This window comes from Limulus polyphemus, unplaced genomic scaffold (assembly GCF_000517525.1).
Source record: "Limulus polyphemus unplaced genomic scaffold, Limulus_polyphemus-2.1.2 Scaffold565, whole genome shotgun sequence".
Taxonomy (NCBI): domain Eukaryota; kingdom Metazoa; phylum Arthropoda; class Merostomata; order Xiphosura; family Limulidae; genus Limulus; species Limulus polyphemus.
The window spans coordinates 447846-453261 of record NW_013666175.1 but is presented as its reverse complement, the minus strand read 5'-3'; positions in this window follow the sequence as shown (position 1 = coordinate 453261).

Sequence of the window (5416 nt, the reverse complement as noted above, 5' to 3'; positions counted from 1 at the left end):
GACTATATTTAGAATAATATTTTCTGATCATCATACTAACTCGAATATTTCTTTACTTCCTGACTGTATTTAATAAGTATGTGACTTGACACAGGTTTAGAATAATATTTTCTGATCATCATACTAACTCGAATATTTCTTTACTTCCTGACTGTATTTAATAAGTATGTGACTTAACACTGGTTCAGAATAATATTTTCTGATCATCATACTAACTCGAATATTTCTTTACATCCTGACTGTATTTAATAAGTATGTGATTTAACACTGGTTCAGAATAATATTTTCTGATCATCATACTAACTCGAATATTTCTTTACTTCCTGACTGTATTTAGTAAGTATGTGACTTAACACTGGTTCAGAATAAGATCTTCTGATCATCATACTAAATCGAATATTTCTTTACTTCCTGACTGTGTTTACCTCAGGAATGTCACAAAATCATCGAGAAGTAACAGAAGTTAACTACAACTAATAAACGAGTTTCCCTTACACTTCTCCATTAACTAGAAACCAAGGAATTAACACGTTGTCAGCTTCAAACAATTACTCCAGATAACTTTACAAGTGTGTTGCTAAACTACATATAATACTTTCTGGAGGTATATTCTCATCTATACTCGTCATGGCTTTATACAGTCTATAGTAGCTGCTGAATTATTCCCAACAGTTACCTGATAGTGCGAATGAAGGCTAACGATGCTATTTGCATGGCTGGCAACAATTTCCCCGGCACAGAGGCGTGGTAATGCTGAGCTGGAGTAAGAGTCAGCAGAGCGAGAGCAATTTATGTAATGAGCTTTATCTGCCTCATTTGATTGAGAACGTGTACACGCAGCTGGGTCGGATGTAAACCCATACTTAGAGGTCTTTCAATACTGGGCGGTGGGTGTCATATTTCAGCACATGATGGTAGCACAATAAACACGGCATTCGCTTTGGTCAGTGTTCTAAACTAGCTTTCAGAACAAGAACTGTATACAATTTAATTTCGTAAGAAGACATAATCATGGACGTTAATGCCCAAAACAATAGAAGACACGCTGAAACTAAACTTTCGAAGACCAGGTTAAGTTAGACTGCTGTTCCTTACTTGAAACAAGTCATTATTTTAGCCTGGGGTATGAAATCAACAAGAGTAGTCTCTATGTTAACCTGGTCTATGAAATCAACAAGAGTAGTTTCTGTGTTGTTCTGGTCTATGAATTAAACAGAAGCAGTTAACCTGGTCTATCTTGGTCCATGAGGCGAACAACAATAGTCTCTACGTTAACCTGGTCTATTCTGGTCCATGAAGTAAACAACAACAGTCTCTTTGTTAATTAACCTGGTCTATCCTGTGTCCATGAAGTGAACAACAATAGTCTCTACGTTAACCTGGTCTATCTTAGTTCATGAAGTAAACAACAACAGTCTCTTTGTGAACAACAACAGTCTCTATGTGAATTTAGTCTATCATGGTCTGTGAAATGAACAACAACAGCTCTATGTGAATCTAGTCTATCATGGTCTGTGAAGTGAACATCAACAGTCTCTATGTGAATCTAGTCTATCTTGGTTTGTGAAGTGAACAACAACAGCTCTATGTGAATCTGGTCTATCTTGGTTTGTGAAGTGAACAACAACAGTCTCTATGTGAATCTGGTCCATGAAGTAAACAACAACAGTTTATATGTTAGCCTGTTCTAGGAAGTAAACAGAACACTCTCTACTTATATTAACTTGCGATCAAACAAGTTATTTACTAAGATCAATTTTTATGTAGTTAAAATCCGCGAATTCGTGAGATCTTGTCTGAGATGATTAATGAAAAAATGCTATCGATTAGTCAGTCCTCTGGTGGGATAGCGGTAAGTCTACGGACTTACATGGCAAAAATCAAGGATTCGATTCCCCCTCGTTGGACACAGCAGGTAGCCCGATGTGGCTATGCTATAAACACACACATGCCCCCAGTGGCACAGCGGTATGTCTGCGGACTTATATTGCTGGTGGGCAGAGCACAGATAGCCCATTGTGTAGCTTTGTGCTTACTTACAAACAAACAAACCATCTGGTTCCTCAGCGGTAAGTCTGAGGGCTTATAACGCAAAAAGTCGGGTTTCGATACCCGTGGTGGGCAGAGCACGGATAGCCCATTGTGTAGCTTTGTGCTTAATTACAAAACAAACAATAAACACACACACACGCTATCGTTTTAGTGATTATCATAATAATAAAATAACAGTACACTAGCTGTTTCTGAAACTTGTATAAAACATCAAAATCACCCATAAAGGAACCGTATTAAACTTTAACATTTGTACAGAGTGATATCAGGTAAACTTCAGGCTTAACAAAACCAAGTTGTAACATTTTCTACGGAATTCTGGCATTGCTTAGTATAGTAAAGTATGCTAACAACAGCACTTAAACATCGATATTGTTAATTCTCCTCCTCCTAGCAAAGTAAATAAAATATGTAAATGAGGCAAAGTTAAGTTATTATTTCGCAAAATTATAAAGGTGGTACTAACCTAGTTACTAACGTATTGGCCAGCCTGCTCACAACCGTAGGTATTTCTACGTCAATTACTTTTCATTCTACTTGTGTAAAGAACTTAAAATAGTTTTTCTCCTAGAAAAATTAAGGCCAAGATAAGATCAAATAAGTTAAGGTCAAATAATTAAGGTCAAATAAGTTACCTCTGAGAAATATGTATTTTTACACATGGTATATTTCACGTGTGGTGTAAATATGAATGTACGTTTTTAGTAGTATGGCATATTACGTACTGTTTTAGAAATGATTAAAAACCGTTTATATAGCTGATAGTACCTGCTATAAGTAGAAGCAGTAGATAAATCTGAATTATTAATTCATCGATGGATTAACATTAACTAAAGTTTTAGTGAAGATAGTTTGAATAATTACAATCAAAGACCCTCCGGTGGTCCCCCCCTCCAGTGATACAGCGGTATGTCTGCGGACTTACAACGCTAGAATCCGGGTTTCGATACCCGTGATGGGCAGAGCACAGATAGCCCATTGTGTAGCTTTGTGCTTAATTACAAACAAACAAACCAATCCGGTTCTTCAGCGGTAAGTCTGAGGGCTTATAACTGCAAAAGTCGGGCTTCGATATCCGCGGGGTGCAGAGCACAGATAGCCCATTGTGTAGCTTTGTGCTTAATTACAAACAAACAAACCATCCGGTGGCTCAGCGGTAAGTCTGAGGGCTTATAACGCAAAAGTCGGGTTTCGATATCCGCGGGGGGCAGAGCACAGGTAGCCCATTGTGTAGCTTTGTGTAATCGAACGTACTTATATCAATCATCCACTGCATTGGACGACAGGGGTTGAGAACATGTGCATTTTATCCTCTTCACGCATGCGGAAATGAAAATTACGTTATCCTCTGCAACGGGGATTTCTCTGACTGACTGGCTTGATCCCACAATCACTTTCTCCATCTTGCTCGGTATAGAAATGATATTAAAGTTTGAAAATAAAAATCATTACGAAACTTAGAGAATCGGGAAACTATTGTGTGAGATACGCATGTGTGCTTATAACGTGATACAGGCACTCAGTTTACTTTGCCTTCCTGGGCCATCTACTTAGGTGTGACTTACAGATAAATCGACAATAATCGTTACTGCCCCTAACATCAGAGTGACGAATTGCGAGGTCACTCTCATGCCCCGAGTTAAACCTTTATGGTGCCCCTAGTATTAATCTCCCCGTATTTCAGTCTAGCTGAATATCTTGGTAGGCGTTCCTGGCAAGTGTTAACGATTTGTATACGTGCTCATACCACTTTCATTAGAACCTCCTGTTTGCTTTCAGGCCACAGTCCCCCCTTCTTCTGTAAAAGAAATTGGTATGACATGACCTAAGTAAAGTAAAACAACAACTACAAAATCAAACTATTATGTGGTAGATGTGCAATGAAAATAACAAACAAATACCCTTGTCTAGCAGAAATGATCTTACAAAGAACGAGGAATATAATTATACCTCAAGCACTACTGAAAGATTTGTCTAGAGCAATTCAAAACATTTTACAAAGAGTTTGTCCTAAAGAAAAGGTGAACAGTTTCATTTAGTCTAGTTGGTTTATTTTTCCACTAAGTTACAAGTTTATGCATGTTGCTTTAAAGAGTCAGTGAACTATTAATTTGATTCCTATTTCCTAAATAAGGTATAAGAGGAATGGAACGTTTAAGGATATAATAAAACTAATAGTTAGGGAACAACAGTTGATAATTGTTATAAATTATTCAGTACGTTGCCATTATATTATTTGTTAGTACACACTTTACAGTCACAAGCTCGTAAGACAAAGGAAGTTTTTGTGTTGATGTTTTAGTTATGAAACTTATACTTTTGCAAGCTGGACTTCGTTTTCCAAACAAGCCATAGGTGTTGGAAATACGTTTTCATTGCGTTTTAAGTATTTTATTAAGCCATTTGAAGTAATAGCCGTGAAGAAGATCAAACACACCAACGGTTAATTAACTATATATATACGTTTAATGGGACTTTGTTATCTTTACACTGAAGTTGCCTTACTACTGCATAAACATGGGTACTTATATTTATTTTTAACAAGAGATCTCTGTCTTAACTGGAACGTGTTTGCTAAGCTGCGCTAAGCCATATAAATCAGCGATGTTGTTGTATTTCCTGCAATATTTTCAGGATATATCTTATTTTATGGCGAATCGAAAGGTGTCTTGGAAGAGTGAAGTACTTATAAAGATACAGTAAGTTTTGTAGGGTTAGTGGAAGAGATTTGTTTCGCTGAAGATTGGCTTCTGATCAGCAGTTGCTCTAATGCGATTTCACTAAGAACTTTCAAGTCGTTTTGAATTCGGTACAAATGTTAGAATTGTCAGTTTCGAAGCTGACTATAGAAGCAAAGTTGTAAAATACCAACGTAGAAGATGTAGATATGATCATGTCGGGATGCTCATGACCGAAAAAGTAAGGAGTAAAAGACATCAAAGAAGGTTTGTCATTGAAAAAGATGACAAACGGGTAGTTTCAAGGAGGTTCCAGAAGAGGTTCGTAATCATGAAAAAAAAAAAGAATGTGAAGAAGGACGATGGCGAAGGGTTAATGAACAAGTTTTGGTGAGTTGCATGTCGCACTAAGCTTAACTTTACTGACGACCATCACCACTGCTTATCGAGTTAGGCTTAGCTTTACTGATGACTATCACTCATGCTTATCACGTCAGATTTAGCTTTACCGAGGACCATTACCCATGCTTATCGTGCTAAGCTTAGTTTTACTGAGGAACATCACCCATGCTTATCGTGTTAGGCTTAGCTTTACTGATGGCAATCACCCAAAGCTTTGATATTGTGTAATTTTGCATTCGTACAGCTTTCAATATTTCCAACTACAGTAAAATACTCGGCAGACC